Source organism: Dromaius novaehollandiae, chromosome 1, assembly GCF_036370855.1.
Source record: "Dromaius novaehollandiae isolate bDroNov1 chromosome 1, bDroNov1.hap1, whole genome shotgun sequence".
Lineage (NCBI taxonomy): Eukaryota > Metazoa > Chordata > Aves > Casuariiformes > Dromaiidae > Dromaius > Dromaius novaehollandiae.
In genome coordinates this window covers 174,797,778-174,819,598 of record NC_088098.1, presented here as the reverse complement: position 1 = coordinate 174,819,598, position 21,821 = coordinate 174,797,778, and the positions used below count along the sequence as shown (strand labels likewise).

At 40.1% G+C, this 21,821-nt stretch overlaps 1 protein-coding gene across 7 annotated transcripts in view; it reads right to left on the bottom strand.

Annotated features, from left to right (window-relative positions):
* Window positions 1-21,821, bottom strand: part of KLF12 (KLF transcription factor 12) — a 261,300-nt gene that overhangs the window by 156,878 nt on the left and 82,601 nt on the right. The gene's annotated exons all lie outside the window — the stretch shown is intronic.

Here is a 21,821-nt window from a genome sequence, read left to right as displayed (position 1 = left end):
TCATTTGGAGCCCATGTGTTAAAGCACACAGAGCTAGGGTTTGATAACACAGAGCAGACAGGAACATGGCAGCAAAGCAGCCAGCAAATACAGCAAAAGGAAAAAGACTACATCGCCTCTCATCTTTCTAATAAAATAGTTGATAAACAGTTATAAAAGCTTAGGTTTTTATGAAATTCCAGACCAAACAACTCATTTTCAGCTGAATGTTTCTATGTTCAAACATGTAAAAATGAAGGCAAGTGAACCTGTTACGGTGTCCCATTCCATGTTAATGTTTCTCCTGTTTACCTAGTGTATTTTAGCTTGCCACGACAGAGAGCAAGCAAGAAAAAAATTACCATTTTAACATCTTTTCTGCAATTCATTTGCACACCTTGATCTTTACTAGGCATTTGAGGTGGCGGGATGGCAAAAGATAGACTACAATGCCACCAAACAGCTCAGTGAAACTGTTCCTGACTTTGAATTCCTCTTCCCAGCAAGGGTGGCATGTTGTTTACTTATCAGGAAGGGAGCTCCCATCCGTCCCAGGATGTCAGTGCACTTGCTGCACTCGGGTGGTTTGGCGGCAAATCCACCGCAGTGGTTTCAGGTGGAGCCACAGCAGGAGCCAGCCTGGCATTTCCAAGCTCTGCGCCCTCCTTCTGCAAAGCAAGGAAGTCTCCTTCCTTCCTTGATTTATAAGCAGCGCAGTTGAGCTTTACAGCAAGATCAGGAACATACCGTAATAAAGCATCCCTTAGGCTGTTGAGCTTGTAGACAAAGAAGGATAAGCTGATATTTCTTCATATCCCCGAGGAGGTCTTACTTATGAAAAAAGGGAAGAGACTGCCTTGCTCAGGAGGCAGAAGCGGGGGGGGGGGGGTTAGACAAAGAGCGATTCAGGAAAGGCAGGTTTAATGAACTGTTCGAATCTGATTAGAGGCTAATGTCCCTTTTAGTGCTTTGTACCAATTTACAGCTGATATACTTGAACCATTTTTCCCACTGGCTGTGATAAACTCATTAGTTTTAAAAATGCAAGCTAACCAGAGTCTTTGAAGTTCAAAACTGATAAATCATGAAAACGCGACTAGTTCATGTACCATTTAACACATTTACATTTAACTAAATTTTCAGAGCACTCGCTTCTCCTTTTGTTGTCTAAAATCATATTTCTTAAAAGCAACACTCTGCCTTTTGAGCGCTGGTCTGAAGAATGAATACAGTGAATAGTTCTGGCTTTTGGGTCATTTATAATTCAGAGCAGTAATAACCACAGAGGTAGATTCTTTCCAAACTATTTGATCCCTTTGCATTTATAACTGAGAGGACATTGTGCGACACATCCCAGGGAGTCCACTGCCTGGTAGCAACTGAGCAGATCTAATCTGTGTGTTATACATATGGATGAAATGTTTAGGCCCATATTCACTCACAGGGCTGATCTTTCAGAACTACTCTCTCCTGCTTTAACAAGCATTTGCTCTACAGTATGTTCAAAGCCACTCAGCAAAGAGAACATAATTGTTGAGGTTTGCATGCGGTGTGCCATCAGCTAAGGAAGATGGGCTTCACTCAGCCCCACAAGGGCTGGGGTGTAAATCGAGTTCCCTTCTGAGCCTCTCCCGTCAGCCAGACCAGGTGGAGCATCCACACCTGAGTGAGGCCAGGCTGCTCTACTGCCCCACATTAATTTATTACGCTCGGGAGACCCACCACCAGAGACTGCCAATATGATCTAGTGGGTCAACACATTTTTTTAGGCCACAGGCCTCTCTTGGCTCACTCAAGCCACCCCAAACGCTGTGTCAGCTAACTGCCAGCTCCCCGAGGCACAGGCGAAGGTGACCTGAACGTGCGTGACAAGCCCTCATGCTCTCTGCCCCTGCCTCCCACCCCAATCCACCCACAGGCCTCAGGTCACCCACCTGGGCAAAACATGTAGCAGATACATGTCCTGAACAGGGGACATATCAAACCTAGCTTGGCATGACCTTATCGAAGCATCTGTTCCCCAGGATCAATAAACTGATTCTGGAAGAGATCAACATCTGTTCCTCCCATCATCAGCTGGAGTCCTTCCCTGATCATGGTTGGGTATTTATTCTCTTGAAAGTTTAACTAAAAGCACAAACCATATCCAGGTCAGTATGGGCAGCTGCTATGAGAGTAGTTGTTAGAGAAAACAGATAAGCTTTCAGGCCTGTAAGCTTTTCTTCTCAGAAGCTACAGCAATCACTCTAATAAAGAGGCTCTCTTCCCTCCGAAATGGCCTGCATTTTTAACACAGCACCACTGCAACCACAACTGACTGACTTTTTTTTTTTTTTTTTTTTTTTTTTTTTTTAGGAACATGACTTTTCGCTATAAGTTTTATTCAAATCATCAGCTACTTTTGAGGAAGAGAAAACAAAGCACCCTTCTCTTATCCTGGGACAAAAGAAACCCCAGTATCCTGCAGTGTTTGTTTAATTATGGCTAGCACTAATATGAAATGTGGCTTCATTTGTGAGAAGGGCCATTTTGGTAACTGAGTTTTGAATTTGGCCCAGCCATACCTTTGAGAATCACACTGCAAGTTTTTAACAGCAAGACAGGAGACAGCGTGAAAGTCAACTCTTTGCACTGAAACGCAAGAAAAGGCACCCCTCAAATTCACTCCATAATTTGTTCTAATCACAAGATCACAGAACCTGATTCCACCCGGTTGTTGTCTCTCCCATTCTCCACATTTTTCATGTCTAGCTGCTCTGTGCCATGGCTAAAGCATCACAAATGGAAATGACCCTCTCCCAAACCTAGCCAACCTGGCATATGTGCTACTCCACACTATCCCAGAAGCAAGCAGTGAGCTCAGGCCTGAGGAGCACCTAGGAACCCAGAACTCACATTTCCTGCATGGATTTAAGAGTCTGCAGTCATTTACGTTTCTGTGCAAGATAGTTTCCTTCTCCTGATTCAGCCCATGAATGCAATTAATACACAGAAGCAAGCTCTATAATGCTATTTATTGCTGTCACTAATGAAAACAGGCTTATTTAATCACGTTAAAAAACTGCACACAGACAACACATAGAGTACAAAGCCATAAGGACCAAACCACTGATGGGCCTAAACTTTTCCATGAATCACGAAAATGTCCAGCTGATAGTTCAGTGCTTCATGATAGACATTAAGAATACTGCTTTTAAAGCTGACACACCTTATTAAATACTGCTTTTAAAGCTGACACAGATTATCTGGCACCTATGTACCACTCTTAACAGCCCTATCAAGTGGTTCATACAGCACTCTCATTACTCTCCTGAAGGATTATGTATTCTGTGAACCATTTAATAAGCAATTTCTTTGACAGATTTTCTAAGCAATGTTGAGCATTTAGAAATCTCTGTATACCCACTTCCTCCTGAATTTTCTTCCCTGTCTTGACCTCAGTAGGATGTTCAAGACTTTTCCTAATTATTTGAATGATTTCAGATAACTTCTTCTTCACTTGAAAAGTAGGATTTCACATACGGCTGTATCAGAATTCTTTAGTTTTCTTCAAAAGTTAACATCCAACATGGCATGATCTCTGACACTTCCAAGTATCAGTTGGGGGAAGAACGTTCTCAAATTCAACCTTACATTTACAATAAAAAGTTTCAGGTTACTTCTGAATAGCTAAAAGCTGAGAGTAGCCCTTAAGCAGTCTTCCTGTCTCAAAGCAATGACTTACAATTTGCCTTGCCTCATTCTCCAGCCCTTTTTACACAAGTTTTCTGCAAACACAGTAATTTAATTCACCATTATGTTTCCAAATTCTTATTTTATGCTCCCAAAATTTTGAGTCATTTTTGCCAGAATACTGTTCTTGATAGCTCAGAAAGACTTTAAAATTTCTTTTTTAAAGTTTGCTTCCACAGTTTTTATACAGACATCTTAAATAAGCCACTGAATTAACCACAAAGTGGCCCATGCCACTTATATGCCTTGGCAATAACATTACTTCACTGATTTTTCTAAGTATGAATATCTAAACTCATACTATTCTTGTATTACTATATCGAAGTTATCTACCAATCAAAGCAACATACCACACTCCTCAGGGCAAAAAATCTGAAGTATCCATTCACAAGAAAGTGTTTAAAGATATGATGGATACTTTTAAGGACATGACTGCCAAAGCTTGAAATGCTTTTTCTCATTGATGCAGGGGAGAATAGACGAATCACTAAGGTTACCACCTAGAATCACTACGCTTACCACCTCTTCTCAAGTGTAACAATCTCCAGAGGGAGAGGAAGTCCAGGAGAATCTCTTCTGCTCCAAATTCCCACAGGGAAGAATCATGCAGTTGACTGCTACCTCCTGATCCCCTGCGCTTGCTGAAGGCCTTCAGTTCCAAAGTCCTTTATACACCATGCACTGAGATATGTTAGTCACTTAAAAGCAGTTATTTCTAGGGTGAAGCATACCATTCAACATTGCCACAAAATGCATAACGACAGTCTATTTCAAAAAGTGAAGGTAACAAAATATCCGATATAAAAGCAAATTTATGTGGCTAGATGGTAATCATCCAACTGGGAATTCTGCCAGGGAATCAGGGTTAACAGTCCATGCCTTGCCATAAGATCTTCATCATATGTAATTATGTCTATAGCTGTGTGAAATGTTCATAATGAAAGCAGAGACTTGAGTAGTTCTGCATTTTACTCTGAACTTGAATTTCAAGTCAAATTCACCAGAAAAGAAAAGGATCATTTCCATTTATTGATGCTTCACGTGAAACCAAAACAATTTATTATAACAAAACAGGCTGAAGCCTTAAATTTCACACTGTTTTCATGTGAAATGGGGTGAGTTTGATTTTAGTTTCAGTTTGAGAATGGGTTCAGCCCAGTTCAAAATGCATTTTATGACTCATCTAAAAGACAAAATGTTCAACACCACAGTGATGGACTTCTGGAAATATGTTAGGGCGTTTGTTCAGCATATGACTGTGAAGAATAATTAACTGAACTAATGGTAAGGTTATTTTTCACTAGTCTACATACATCTTTCAGGTTTGCATGTTAGCCCTAAAAAGAGGTCAGAACAGACCCAAATGAAATGCATAAGATTCCATACATCACATGACGTGATAGGTAGGCCAGGGGAGGGGGGAAACCTATGGATACATTAAAGACATGCATGGGCATCAAGTGATCAAGTAGAATCATGGCTCTTGGCCTAGTAAACGTGCCTTCCAGACAGGCTTCTTTAAGTGTAATCTCTTATTATAATCACGCACACCAGATAGACCCCAGACCTCAAGAGCAATTGCAACTCCATGCTGCCAATGCCTGCGATGCAAGCGCAGCGGCTGGCCCTCAGCTCACCCTGCCGTGCTGAGTCTCATCTGATACACCAGACCACGTCCTGCTGTATCCTGCTGTTATCAGTACAAAGATGTGCACATGCAACACTAGCTTCCTGAATTTTGATTCTAGAGTCTAGATACTTTAAAAAATACACTAATAATTTTACAGACAGGGGGTTTCCAAAAGCAGTTAAGTAGCCAAGTCTCAAAGGGTGCACCTATATTTCAATTTCCTAAATGTTCTTACTAATTTGCCTGTAGGTAAAAAGTTCAAGTCCAGACAATATTCAGTGGTAGAGCCAGGGGCAGAACCAAGATCTCAATGCTTTTTAAAGTCTTTGGGGTTTGTTTTGGTTTAAATTAGTTTTAGCAAATATAAATAGATCTAAAGAAATGCAGCCAGCTTCCAGGTGACACAGCAGTGCAAGGAGAGGCCAGTCTGCCATTTCTCACACTCAGCATGCAAACCTGCCAGTTTACACTGCTTAAAATCTCTTTACATCAGCTTAGCTTTCCTGCCACTTTTATCTGTCTCTGCAAAGATTTACTGACCATTCCTGTAGTGTTTAATTCTGACATGTTACAAGTCACATTAACAGTACCACAGCTGTATATTTAACTTTTATCAGTGCTAATGACTTCATTGTTTTCCTTCTAATACAATATTCACAGAATAGTAGATAAGATTTTTGAATACCAAATAGATTCATTAAATATTTGTAGGTTTTCTTTATCTTATACTTAAAAGCTTAGCCTAACAAAAAAAAAAAAAAATGGCCCCAGCCCCTCTCCCCCCCAGAGAAACAAAAGGACAGAGCCAAAAAAGAGCCATCTCTTCAGGAAAAAAGCCATATACTTAAGAAAAAGTAAGTTTCAAGGAAACATGCATGGCATTTATCTTTCTACAAGAGTTCACAAAAAAGAATCTCTTCATAGCACTTAATGGTGCGTAACAATAAAAAAAGTGAAACTATCAAAAGTTTACAAGGTACAAACAAGTACTGAAGATTGCTATCAAGTGGATGAATGTGACTGTTTCAAAGAAAACCTAATAATTGACCTAGATTCCCACCTTTCCTTGACCACAGTCACCAGTCAAGTGGTTTTCAAAAACTACTTCTCCATTTCCAAAGGGGTTTTCTGCTATTTTATGTCAGTCACCTCAAGTTGGAAGAAGAGTTTGAAGACTAGGAGGCTTAAAATTGGAAGAAAAAAAAAAAAGACTGGGACAGAGGAATATAAAATAATTTCATAATGCTGCAAATATTATATTTATCCAATTTACTAAAAATATACTACTTAAAGATTAGCTTTACTGTTAGGTGGGCTGCTGCATCAAATATTAAACTGGAGAAAAAAGATCATAAAAACAACCTCTAAGAACAATTTCTATTAGGTCAGATTTTTCATTTAACAGGTCACCCTGTCTTTCCCTTTTACTGAAGACTAAAATCAAGGTTTGGATAATCAAGAAGCCTCAGGTCACAACGTGCGTTCAATTAACTTCCTCTTGATGCTAGAAGGAGTATGTGACATCCACAGGATGTCAGGGGAATAATTTTGCCATCTCAGGATTTTTTTTTCTCTATCTGTTAATTGTTTAAATCTTTTTTTTTTTTTTTTCTGTAATTGCTGAGCAAATGAGTGTAGAATGGCACTGCCCAGGAGCTTACTGGGAACTACCCAAGTGACCAGAATTTTACTCCAAATTCTGCCCTTACCTACTCCGGCAGGAAAATGAGCTGTGTAAACTGTGGGGAGCTCCTTGGCATACTTTTTCCCCCACCTGCTAATATGCAAAGTCTGCTTCCATGAAGACAGATACAATATGGGCCCTACACACTAGAGAATAAAGGGAGCATTTAGCATGTAAGAAGTGGCCAGTTTAGCCCCAAATTTTTGTCTGAGATCCTGTGTGGCAGGCCAAATGGCCAAATATAATTCTTCTTCGCCAAGAAGGCAAGACTCAGTCCACTGGTGTTGTTCGGTTATGTCATTCCCTTCAGCCCAAAGGGCCTGTCATCTCCAAGTGATTGCACCTTCAGTTCTGCCATGGAAAAGCCCCAGAGGGAGTTGGGAAACAACCAAGGAAAAGGTTTCAAAGGCCTGGACATCATCACTTTCTCCTTAAACAGTCATCTTTAAATTAAACTGCCTCACTTCATCTTGGATTTCAAAGAAAGCAAATTAGCTACAAACAATACTGTATGCCCAGCTGGAGTCGCAGAACATGAGTAGTCAGTAAGTCATGCCAAACCCTTTAGTTCAGTGAGAAGACTTCTGTTCCTGCAGATGTCGTGTTCCCTTCCCAAGGATGAAATATAGTTATAAATTGATGATCAACACCAAAAGCTGATTTCTTGTAAACCACAGACATTACATAGTATTTCCTCTTAACAAGAACAATGTGAGATAATGTAGTCATTAAATGTGCTGAGTTCCCTTTGAGTTAGGCCACAAAAATTTTAAGAAGCTGATATTGCTACTATCCAACAGAAGAGATTTCTAACTCATCTGACAGCTCCAACGTATAGGCAGAAATAAAAACATACCAGGACAAGTCAGCTTTCTCCTGCTGGGTCAAAAAAGAAGATTCAGTTAAACCTTATTTTCATTTCAGGTTTTACTTTGTTCACAGGTAATTTTTGAAAAAATATTCTTCTTATTAAAGGGAGACTAGTATTCAACACCCATAACACAGTCCCATGTTCACAAAACTTAGTTGCTTCTTTCCAGCTTACTTGTTGAATTGCCAGGTACAGAAGACCAAATAGAGGGCAAATTTATTCCAGCTGCGCGAAGAGGAGAACATGCTTGCATGCAACCCCACCGCAGAATGCCATGTATTCTAGGACACATCTGTGAAAAGTATAACTGATTCTCACAGACCTCAAAAGTCTTTCCTGGCTCAAGTGCAAAGTCATGGATAGGATAAGTTGTAAATGGTGAAACCAAAAATATTCTTTCAATGGTCCTGCTCCATCTGCTAGGAAGAGCTGTAACCACAACCTTCGCCCCAGCAGCTCCACTGAAGCAGAACAGCAGCAATAACGTAGATTCATCGTGTTGCCAGTTTTTGCAAAACTAAGAGTAAATATTGTTTGATTCTTGCGTATGCCAAAATAACGAAGGAATAATTTAAAAAAGCTGAATAACTGCATGTTCAGAAGAGAAAGTTAGATTATCTGCCAGAAGCTAAACATCAGTTCATTACCTTTCACTGCACCTTTTGCACAGTACCTTATATGTGCGTGGAAGTATGGTAATTGCTTCTATACTTCTCTTGTTGTAGAGGAAACAAACTGCTTATTTTGACATTTCAGAAGAACGGGTGTATGCTCTGATGAAACTCCCAAACTGCAAATATTTAACTTCCTGTCGTGACCTGATCTCTGTTTTGTTTAGTATCAGTTACAAGTTTTCCCACTGGCTTCAGTGCAGACTCAGGAAATACTAATACAAAAACTATTCAATTCATTAGTACCCCAAAAAAATTTTAAAAAAAGTGAAAGTGTCATAGGTTCAGTTGGTGAATGAACTCTAAAGCATTTCAATTTAGGAAAATGAATAAGAATTTGTAGGTATCTGCCAAATGCTTGAAAAAATTGTCTAAAATAATGTATTGCCTGCAGACTACTAACCCTGACTTCTAGAGAGTCAGGATTATTGGTCCTGATTGCTTACATGATGCATTTTCTTACCCAAGACAGGATGTCCTAAATGCTTATACAGGAGAATAGAAAGTAGTCAAATTAAATTCCACATAGAATAAATTTTTGTAGAATTAGGGTCCAGTTTGAAGGCAATTCTAATTAACAGTTAACAATTTCTAATTAACAAGTTTCACATGGTGGCAACATGCATTTCCCACAGATTCTAAGAGAAGCTGTGATTCCTCGACATATTTGAAAAAATGTATTGCCTTAATGAAATTATTGCCAACAATTAAAATCACTACATAACTTTGAGATGAGAGTAGTTTAAATAACTATGGGTACGGCCATCAAAATGACTGAAAAATATCAGAAAAAGATGTATGAGTAGCATATAAGGCATTATAGTAACAGATACTTGAACTTCCACTATACCATCCTTAAAATCCAGAGGTAAAAAATTTTCTACATACAGATAGCCAGAGCACAGCACTGGGCAGATATGATAAATTTAGATTTATAAGAACAAATACACAAGAGTGGGTCTGGGGGGAAGAGAAGATAAATATCTTTTACAATATCTCATTTTGGAGTATGAAACACCCTGTAACCCTGGACAAATTTGGGGAACAACAACCACAACAGCCAATGTTTTTTTTCTTAGGATCACTGGATAATGCAGGCAGGAAGGGACCTCAGGAGGTCTCCAGTGAATCTTCCTGCTCAAACAAGGCCAAATCTGAGGTCAGACCATGTGGCTCAGGGTTTTGTCCAGTTGGGTCCTAGAAATCTCCAAAGCTGGAGAGTCTCTGGGCAACCTGCTCCTCTGCCTGACCATCCTCATCAGGGAAAAGGGTTTTCCTCATATTCAGCCTGAACCTCCCTTACTTCAAATTATGGCCATTCCCTCTCATCACTGCACCACGCACCACTGCAATGAGCCTGGCTCTGTTGCCTTGCTCACCTCCCTGCAGGTACTCAGGGCTCCCGTGAGGTTCCCCCACAGCCATCTCTTCTCCAGGCTGAACCAGCCCCCGTCCCTCAGCCTCTCCTCACAGGGCAAGTGCTCCAGCCTCGACCATCCTGGTAGCCCTCTGCTGAACCTGCCCCACTTTATCAATGTCTTTCCTGTATTGGGGGGCCCAAACCCGGATGTAGTATCTACATGTAGTCTAACAAGCGCTGAGTAGATGGGAAGAATCGCTTCCTTTGATCATCCGCCTGTGCTCCTCTTCATATACCCGTGGATGCCGTTGGTCATCTCTGCTGCCAGGGCACACTGCCAACTCATGTTCAGCTTGCTGACCCCACAACCACAAAGCCTTTTCTGCAGAGCTGCTCCCCAGCCCATCAGTCCCCAGCCTGGATCGCTGCCAGAAGATCTTCCTTCCCAGGGGAAGGACTTTGATCTGTCCTTGTTGAATATCATGAAGTTGCTGCCGCGACCTTTCTCCTGCCTGTCAAGGTCCCTCTGGGTGGCAGCCCTGCCCTTGGGCATACTGAATGGGGCCCCCGTTTGGTGGGGATTTGATTATCTGCAAAGCTGCTGAGAGTACACTGGGTTCCTAATAAGATGCTGAACAGGGCAGGTCCCAGGACAGACCCCTGCCGCACTCCTCTTGTTACTGCCCTGAAGGCAGGGCACGACTAACTAACCACAACCCTCTGAGCCTAATCATCTAACCATTTTTTTGCCCCTCTGGTTGTGAACCCTTCCAGATGACAAAGTCCTAACTCGGATACAAGAATGTGGTGGGAGACAGTGTGGAAAGTCTTGCTGAAGTTGGGGTAAATAATAATAACTTCTCTCTCCTCATCCACAATTCCAGTCATTTTGTTGTAGATGGCAATCAGGTGGGCCAGGCGTGATTTGCCTGTGGTGAATCCATGCTGACTGTTCCCAGACACTTCCTTCATCGGCCTGGAAGTGTCTTCCCCGAGGACTCACTCCATGATTTTTCCAAGGACTGAAGGGAGGCTGACCAGCCTGTAGTTCCCCAGATTGCCCTTTTGGACTTCTGTGAAGGTGGGTGAGACACTTGTGTCTTCTAGTCATCAGGGATCTCCCACAATCTCCATGACCTTTCAAACAGGAGAGAGAACGGTGCTGAAAGGGCATCGACCAGCTCTCTCAGCACCGCTGGACACAGCCTGTTGGGTTCCGTGCACTTGTCTGGGCTGAGTCCTCTCCAGTGACCCTGACTGGATGCTCATCCACAGGTGCTGGCTCCTTTCCCCCTTGGACCCTGTCTCTAAGCACAGAGGCCTGGGAGAAGCCCTTGCTGGTGGAGGCTGAGGCACAGAAGGCATTGAGTGCCTCAGCCTTATCTGTGTTCGCTGTCACTAAATCTCAGAGCCCGTTCAGCCATGGGCACACGTCTTTTTTGCCCAGCCCTTTACTACTAATGTAGTGGCAGAAGCTCTTGCATGTTGCCTTTGACATCTGCTGCAAGCCTGAACTCCAGCTGAGCTCTGGCTTTCCTGACACCATCCCTGCCTGCCTGGGCAGGGCTTCTGTGTTCATTCTTTTTAGCCTATCCCTGCTTCCATCTCCTGCTGTACTGCCTTTCTGCCCTGGAATTCAATCCACTGCAGTTCCCCACTTACACAGACTGGTCTCCTGACAAGTTGATAAGTGTACTTGTCTTAGAAGCTGGAAATGCATTCAAAAACAACTCAACTTGCCTGCTACAAATTTGTCTATCAAAAGCTATTAAGCACAAAAATATATGTGCAACCTCTGGTTGAGAAAGTATCTGTGCCCTAGATTTTTTGCAAACTTGGAAGATGCCCTGGGGCAGTACCATGGCATTGCCTTAGCATCCATCTGTTATTGGTTGTTATTAGAGAAAGCATACAAGCTAGATGCTCCTTTGATCTGACAGAAAAGGGCCACATTTACGTTCTTATATTTTCTTTAGTTATAATACATGCCAACAGCATGAAACCAGCTGTAAACCACTGGATTCCAGAATAAAGATTCACACTCAAGAATGAACAGTCATATAGACAGAAACAGCTCCTAAGGATCTCTTGCACTTTTCTGTGAAGTACCTGCTACAGATCAGAGCCACTGTCTGAAATATGGCAATTCTGTCTTTCTCTAGCAATTCACTCCCTGTGAATTATTTCAGAGATGAATGAGACTGTCACCACACAGCATCTACAGCTTAGCATGGACTTCAAATGATCCCTTTGAAAAGAGGCAGATCCCAGTTCCTTTGTTTCCCTCGGTCATTACTTTGTCACTGAAAATGCTGTAATATAGCCTGTCCATGTGGCTCACCAATTCTGATTTCATGCAAGCTTGTAAAAATCACAGCAAAACGATGGTGTCTGGCAAAGCACCAGAATGTTTTGAATTATTATTCTCACTGAAATATAGAGGAAATATTACACCAAGCCATACTGTAAATTATACATCTGTACCTGCTGTTGAACTCTAGCCTGCTTCAGAGGTGCTCTATGTAAATGCATTTGATAGAACTGTGCATGACTGTTAAATGTGCCCCTACTGTGTCTTTAAATCCTCATTAGTGTTCTTTAAGTCAGTGCACCTGATTATACACTGCACAGCAGGAAGATCTAACAAAGTATTGTTATTTGTGTTATCTTTTTATAACCTAGCATCACATTCCCATTAAAAATGTATAGTGACCTTACCCATGTCAAGGCTTTCAAGAAATAATGCACTGAGATAATTGGTTGTTTGGCATCATACATAGTCTTTATTGTGTGTGTCAAGCCCTGAGTCATACTAATATATTTAACGTTTCTCATTAGGACATAATAGGAAATTGTGCCTGTATAAATCTCATATTTCTTTCCAACACGTGGCTTAGTTACACTGTGTGAAATGATGAAAACGATTTCCTTTCCACACTAGCTATGTCTCACACAGAACAAAATGCTTTTATTAGATTTACTTTGCACCACAAGATCTGGATGGGTTAAGCTGCTAATATTTTAAGCAATGATTTCTGCACAGGCCTACAGTGTTATGTGTACTGAAATGTGTACTGTGTCTTTCTGAAGCGATTTGGACTACTAACATTAATAATGTGTCAAACTGTCTCCATCATCATTCTGGATACTGAAATTCAATAAACATTATTAAAATATTCCAACCACTAAAATCGGAGCCACAGTGGTTTCAACAGCAGTGCTGATCAGACACTGAGTGATGCTGGACACAAATCTGAACAATAATTCCCTCAGTCAACGTAGATGATTCACAACAATGCTTCACATGTTGAAAGCTCATGCCAAGCCACTGGTTCACATGCGTCAAAGATAACTCTGGAAAACAAACCTTTTCTGAAAAATCACCCCTTATAAGACTTAGCCTTAAAGCCCTTGTATCAGCTACCCAAAGCACATGTGTACATGAGAGACATCTCTTATTTTCTGTGATGAGAAGCCCCAAAGCTACGTCACTGTTGGTGCTGTTTCTTGAGATATTCATCCCCTTGCTCAGGGCAATCAACACAGAGCCTCTATCAAACTTCTGAACTTTTTCTTGTATGTGTATGCATTATGTATGTGGATGCATATTTTATATTGTCTGAAGACATTAATAAATTTTGCCTATCCAGAAGTACTGAAAAAAGTAGAGTAATTCTACTTGTTGCTCTGTGACAGGAGTAATAAATTATCCACTATTAAGAGAAAATTCTGAAAGTCTGACTATCATCATTTATCATTAAGTTTAAAACAGTCTCTAAAATAGAATGCTTGCTGGTTTAATGGATTAGGTTTATTATTTTAAACACTAAATTAAGGAGTAACCTGAACACACTAAAACCGAAGAAAATGATACAGTTGATCAATTCTGAGGAACTATTAGATTAATTCAAGAGATCATTGCTAATACTATTATGACTATATTTAATTAGTAAGCCTTGCAAAATCCTACACAGGCAACGCATATCTTTTAAAATAGGTTAGCAAATAATCTTTTACATTTTTGTCATCATCAGCTACCATGTAACTGTTCTAAGGTCAGATATGGGAGTTGTCTGGATAATATTTATTGTAATTTTGCAATGTTGATACTAGTTAAGCACTTTACATACTCATCATGTCAAATGGCTTACAAAGAAGTTAGTAACTGGCAATGATGAAGGATTAAATCTTGTAACAGATTGGCTACCTGGGACTTCCCCAATGCTCAAAGTAGTTCAAGATGATTCATCACTGAAATGCCCAGATTCACTCCTCACTAGAGTAAAATAAGGGTTCATCATTTTAAGTGTAATAAGCACTCTTGAGATGGGATCTCAGGAAGACGTAAAGGAGCCAGACACTTAAATGAAACTATAACCCAATGAGAAGTAGATGTTCGCTCTCCTCCCCTTTAAAATGTTTGCAACTGTGGTAAAATTTTGAAAATTAAAGCCTTAGGAATTTTACCTAAATGAACAGCAATTAAAAAAAAAAACAAACCCTATACCATGTTAGCCAACACTTAGCAAACGTAACCTGTCTCAACCACACCTGAAAAACAAGTTTTTTCCAAATGACCAGATAGCATGTAGGTGCATGCTTTTAAGTCATCTACATCTGGATTAGAAATGTAAGAATTCTCTCTTAGACAAACATACTGTTTTGCACACTGTTCCTCCATACAACAATTCTATCAGGAACAAATGGAAATGGAAAAATACACGTGACAATGTACACATACTCCATAAAGGGTAAGCTAGCGAAAACCAGGTCCTGTGGAACCTGTCATAACCACAGGGTTACTTCAGACATTACTACCTTTCAGGTTCTTTTCGGTGCCTTTAAGCTATTGCACTAAATAATTATGCAGTGTATTGGAAGGTCTGGAAGTTGCTTTAAGTGTTCACAAAGTAAACTCTTTGCTCACTTGCCTTGCTCATATCTTATGTAGGGCTTTTAGAGTTGTTCTGGGAACAGTTAAAGACATTTTAAGTCACAGATGGCTGGTGTGATCTTTTATTTATTTACTCTAAAGATCCCCGCTTGGGAGAATTCTGAACCACAGCAATGGAAGAATCTCAGTGTTTTAAAACACTTTTTCTGACAAAAACAATCCTGTTTGTCATTATAAAACATTCCATAGTCTCTGATCCCACGAGGCCACTATGTACCACTGGATGGACCTCAGCAAATACAAACAGATGAGTTACTGTTTTGGTGCCTTCCCCTGCATACTGCAGTAATCACTACTGATAAAAACTTATGACAGAACACAAAAATAAATAACTGGTTTACTAGAAACCCAGCCAAAAAAAGAAACCCTGGTAAAAAGAAGATCCAGCTTCATACTTCAACTGATAAACAATTATCACTAGCAGGACGTATATTTGGCAGAACTAATCCCAGTCTCCATCCTGGAATTAATAGCAGAGCATAGGCTATTTAATACATCAAATGAACATTGTCAATCACCACTGAAAATATGCTAAAGTTTTTCACCGACAAAAGCAGAAACTAACCCTACTCATGGAATTCTACGTTCATAAAATCGTATCTTTTTCCAGTGGTTCTTACTGACAGGAACTGGTTTCATATTAGGCAAATAAATGTATATGTTTCCACATAACACTGTATGATCAATTACTTACGCATGAGACTCTTCCAAAAGAAGTAGCAATTGCCATCAGACTAATACAAAAGGATTCTTAAACTGCACATAGCTCTTGAAAACCAGAAACTAAGGACATCATTCTCTGTTCTGGAAACCTGCTATATCCAATAGAAAATCTTCTCCTTCAGGCAAATGTCGTAAGTAGCCTTGAACATAACTGTTGCTACAGATCAAAGAGTAATGGCACATTTATATTCAGAGTAAAGTAATAGCCAAACTCTTGCTTGAGGCCAGATACTCTGTTGAAAAGCACACAATAGGAGCTGAGTATTGTTATTACCATCTACATTTATCTGTTCTACTTTTTCTGTGCTGCTATGTCCATTTTCCATGCTGAAAAGAAATCATCACCAGATGACAAAAAAAAAAAAAACCAACCAAACAAAAAAAACACCAACCAAAGTGGGTGAACCGGTCTGAATAAATTAAAGCCTGAATCTTCTTAATGTTAATGTAAAAACTTCCTTCTAGCATCCACCCACTTCGAAATTATACAGGTTCTAAAACTTTTGAGATTTCTATTATTACTACTATAGAAATAAATAACAGGTGAGCATACTTTATAAATGCTTTCCATATATTTAAATATGTAGCAGTTAAGATAATTATCCAGCCTCTTATGAGGCTTATTTTATCAAGCCTTGAATTATCAGTAGATAGTGTGTTTTTATTGTGTAGAAGTCATATTTTCACAGAGATGCAAGTTGCTTTTCATCCTCGAAGAGTTCTAAAAGCACTGAATAAGCCAGTAACATAGTTAAAAGGATTCACCTTATTCAAAAGAAGAGTTTGACTCCTTGTACATGAATAGCCAGGATTATATGTACTCTCTGACTCTCTTTTGCATATAAAAAAAGATTATCTTTGCTTTCTGCAGAGATCATATTATTAAGGCAATTCACTTGTTCTACATTCTGTGATAAAATAAACTCTGCTGTCATGCAGCCTGGAGCTCCTATATCTCATCCATTATGTAAATCTCCAAAGAGTAGTTCAGCAAACATCATCTCAGTTCCGCTGCACTTATAAGACTACCCACATATCTAAGTTAATTTTCATTATCCTAAGAGCAATAGAAACTCCTTATTTCTCAATCTGCAAGAGAGATGCTATCATCTGTCTTTAAAGAATAACCATTAAAGCCCAAGTCCATACAGTTTCAAATTTAATTCAGACTCAACTCCAAATGTTTGGTTTTGGGGGGTGTATGATCTCCCCTAAATCACAGGAAGATAAGAAAGCACAGGAAAAAACAATGGGAATTGTTTTGAATCTCACTACTTTTAGGACAGTATCCTTTCTGATGTTGTTTGCTAATGCTAATATTGAAACCTTAAGAATTTAGGCAGAATTCCACTGCATGGTTACCTATGCTAGAAACCTAAGGCTTTTGTTTCCAGTTGGGCTATGTCCAGATGTACATCACAGCTGACAGTAGCAATCACAGCTGTAGTAGACTGCTAATAAACTGAACTGAAACAACAACAAAAAACCTAAATAAATAGCAAAGTTCAATAGAAAGTGACAGTGTCAAAGCAGAAAACTTGCCCTTTCATGACTCATCACTGAACCCGTGAACAAGAAAGGCTTAATGTATCACCGGGAGTACATATGAAGTGCAGGGTGGGAAGTATAAGAATGGATCAAAATTTAATACTAGGAGCTTATTTTCTCATTAAAACATGTCTTTGCTATATGAAATACAGTATCCAGTACAATCACTATTCAGGTCTGTTAGTAGTGGATAACAATATTAAAATAACTGCCTTCTTATGTGTTAGTTATTGAATTCTAGTACATTATTCTGTGCCTTCATATGAGCAGAAGTGACAAACTGCCATTGTATAGTATTATTCTCTCTATGTCATGTCAAAAATACTAAAATCCAAATACATTTATTCCTAGCACTACGTGTTTATTGCCAGATATGTAGGAAAAGAAAAACAGTAAAGTATATGTAGTATTTCAATCTCTGGTTCAATGTATCTTAATCAGCATTGCTGAGCAGAGCAAGAGCCATATTTTTTTTCCTTCTCATTGAGAAGTAAAGATTAACTCTAAAATGCAGTTAGCTGTGCTGCTTCACGATACTGAGAACTTAAAATTCCCATTATGAAAGTATCTTTATTTTCATACAAACACTTAAATCCTGATAACTCATGACCAGAAACAGGTCATTAGGAAACAAGCATAAGAAATAGGCCCTCAAAATCCCTGCTTTAAACTTATTTTCTTTGATGGACAATGCCCAACAGAATTGAACAGTATTCAACTTCTTGGAAACAAAAAAAACCCTGAGAATATGAATTTAAACATTTTTTCCCCATTAGCTACTTTGAAAACTTGTGTCATACTTCCGAAAATACACATATCAAACTGGTCTTGTCAAACAGCTTAGAAACTAAATGCCTTGTGCTTCTCTCTCTGGAGTGGTATAAATTTAGTCGTTACTAGAATTAGTGTAATTGTTCTTTAAGTGCTCTAGGAATAAAAGGTGAAATGAGCTAAGTGACTGCTCTTTCGCTCCCACGAGAACACGCCACTGTGGAGAAGAGCTCAGACGGTAAGAGCAGAGATGCTGGGGGATGCCTCGGAAACTCCCAGACTGCGGAGAATTAGTCAAGTAAAGTGAAGCTTGGTGCACTCACAGTGCTGGCACCAGCAAGGTTTGCAGACAGAGATGATGTCTTTTCTTATAAAGAGGTTTTAGAGATCCCATGGGAGGAACTGCCTTCTGGAGATGCCTGCTGCTACCTATTGGCTCAGGGAAGACTGAAGCCCTCAGCAGAGGGACTAAAGTTAAAAGCAGTAAAACCAAGCCTTTGCGATCGCATTCTCTCGGACTCTATCCAGTCACTTGGGACTGGTCCTCATCAGGAGCATCAAGGATAAAACAGGAACCAAAGCAGTTAGCTTGACTACAGTACTAAAAGCAGGACAGGGCGCAATCCCAGGTGGCAGTTCCCTGGCCATGCACACTGTGGATTTGTTAGGCTATGTCTACATCAAGAAGCAGCACAGTGCAATAGGAGGGCATTTGTTCAGTGAGACAGTTTTGCTGAAGATCCAATGTCCATACCATAGGTATTTCATGGGTTTACTTTGGTCTGGCTCATTAGAAATTGGAGGAGGTCAGGTACACTTCTGGAGCACATCTCCTGGTTTAGTTTCATCTAACAGGAATCTCGCTTGCACACTCCAAGGCCGAACTACCATGTGAACCAAAGCATACACAACTGGGAGATTCACAGAAGCACATGCCTGATCTAAACTAAAACAGTAATACAGATAACACCATTAACTCACTTTCCGGCTCTGGTTTGGACTGCTCCAGCTAGCTTCCTCTAAAAACAAAACCAGCATATCATTTGGGGGATTGATTATTCCAGGGGTTCCTGAAGTGTGGACAAATCTGTACCGGTTTAACTAGTCCTACCCAGTCCTGCAAGACTGCACCCTCAAACAACTGTGCATGCCCTCATGCCAGAGCCCACAATGTGCAATGTATGCCCTCTATTTCTAACCATGAAAACACCATGCTGATAGGCCTCAGATTATTTCCAATATTTCCATTCCAATTATTTCCACTTTGAACGGAAAGCAATTATAAAACTTATAATAATAATGGACAATAGGAGCACCACAAAGGTATGGCAGGACACCCAAACTCAAATACTCTGTACTCAGTAGTACAGATTCAGGTAATGTGCTCTGCAGGGAGTTAACCCCAGCCAGTGTGCAGCAAGGGCTTTGCACCACTCAGACCGTGGGCCAGAGTTTACTCCCCAGAGTGGATGCATGCAGCAAGGCAGACACAGCATCTTCTGCACTGAGGCTGGATAGCCCTAAGGTAGTAAATGCAGAAGCAGCCAGAACTGAGAAAATGCTCATGTCAAATCCTAATGCTGCCTGATTATATTTTATATAGTCTATGAGATGGCCTTTCAGAGACTGCAAAAGGCAACAGTTGTCTCTTTCCATTACTCCCAAGAGACAGGAACTTTGTGTTTGCAGTGTATCTCCTCTCCCACTCCCAGTAGGGGAACATTAACATAGTCAAGCATTTCAAAGTCCTAGAAATCTGAACGAACGTCATCTGTGTCTGCATTATAAAGCAACCTGTCATTTTATGTTCACGGGCTAGTTTTTGCTAATCCTATTCTCAGTTGTGGCTAAAGTTTTCAAGGTGAAGGCTTTGGGGTTTTACCTCCCAAATAAATTAAAAAACAACAACGACAACAACAACAAAAACAGTTACAGGAACGCATTCATCACAGAAAGAATTTAAGCTCAGAAGTTTATCAAAATCTTAAGTAATCACAAACCAACTCTTATAATTACCAGCAGTAAGTAACATAAATGATAGATGTCACCACATTTGCTACCTCAGATAGGAAATATCTGTTAACTTTCAGAAGTAGTTTAAAAGACACTCTACAGCACGCAAATATTTCAGCAGGTGCCAAAGCAGACCTTTAAACATGGCTCACATATACATCCATGATTTGCTCATCACAGACTCGTTATCAATAGCAGTAAATCTGAGGAGCAGTGATCCAGACCACAAAAACAGCAAGATCTACCTTCAGTTTACAACGGCATTTAGTAATTCTAACAACATAGGCACCATGATAAAAACCCAAATATTAGAAGTATTTCACATTTTGGTCACATTTTACCAATTCTATGGCAATTACATTTCTGAGAGCTCCACTACTAAGTTGGCCTTCTTCCACTCCTACACACCATCTCATGTGAATTTTGCTGCCATGCTTTTTATGTAAATTTCCATTCTTCCTGTTTCAAAACACCATTTAATAAATATGATTTTAACTCAAGAACCACTGCAAAGTCAGTGCCATTAAACCATCCCAGAGCTGTTCCAAAGGGCACACTGGGACACAAACCGTGCCTGCTGCTGCTGAGCAGCTACAGAGCCAGAGACATTTCTGATTCTTGGGAAATTCTCCTGTACAGTTCTCTACTGTTGACTTGAAAATACAATGTTTTAAATTTATTGTAAACCAAGCATGAAGCTTTTGCAGCAGACAAAGCTTTGACAGGGAAAGGTTAACCCATCTCTGTGCCCACTTTAATTGTCTTTCTGAAATTTGAGGGTACAGAAAGAATACAGCTATCGTCAACCATTACTTTTCATTCTTCTGAAATAACACTTCTACATATATTTTCTTTCTGACATATGCATCTTAAAAGCACCCATTATGATTTTTCGTAGACATCTGCCCTGTGTTCCACACTGGGACAGGGTGGGTGGGAGGACATGAAATAAAAGGACAAAAGCCTCAAAATTATAATCCAACATGGTCTAAACAAGGTCAGGTCACAAGCCAAACACCAAATACAATTCGGCCTTAACTCTGACGAACGCTTTTTATGTGTATATATGTTTGTGTGCTTTGCATACCCGCCCCAAGCCAGCTGCTGAGGAGCACTATGTAAACACACCAAAATAGTTGAGAAATGAATGGAACAGAGCCAGGAACAGAGACCCATAAACATGAAACCATGATAGCAACTGCACAACAGAAATTGAAAAAGAAGTGGTGTAGAACAATTTTTGTACTGCTGTTAGTAAAGAAGCCTAACAGGAACACTGAGGCCTTCTCAGAAATCACCTACTAATTTTACAATGGCAAAGGGAAAATGAATCAGTTCAAATGTAACAAAAGTGTGTGAAGCTGAAAGGGCTCATTGCAGGCATCTTAAATGCCTTTTTCTGCTTGGATCAAATCAGTTTCAGAAAGGCCCCCAGCAATTTTTCAGCCATCAGCACCAGCCCCAAATTTACTGCACCCTACCCGCAGCTGACCTGAGCTGTCTCCAGGCTGAATCAGCGGTGCTCGAGCGCAGTGGCTACGTGCTCTGGGTGCACATCTGTCAGCGCGCTTGCGCGCAGCAGCTCATCACTCATGCTGGCACCAAACAGGGAAGGAAGAGAGCAAGAGACAACACAAGATGCAGCAGATGACCTTCGTGTGGAAAGAAAAAGGAAGAAAATCTCTGCTACCCTTCTCTTTTCTGAAGATAAGACTTGGGAAAAAGAAAAATCAAGTTTTCCTCCTACTCTACTGTTTCAGAATAAATTGTATATTTTCAAGTGATTGCAAGTAAAAGCAGATGTGTCCTGTGAATATGACTGGCCTCCACATAACAAACTGACTGCTATCTATTCATACTGTAAATATTCATTAAATACCTATCA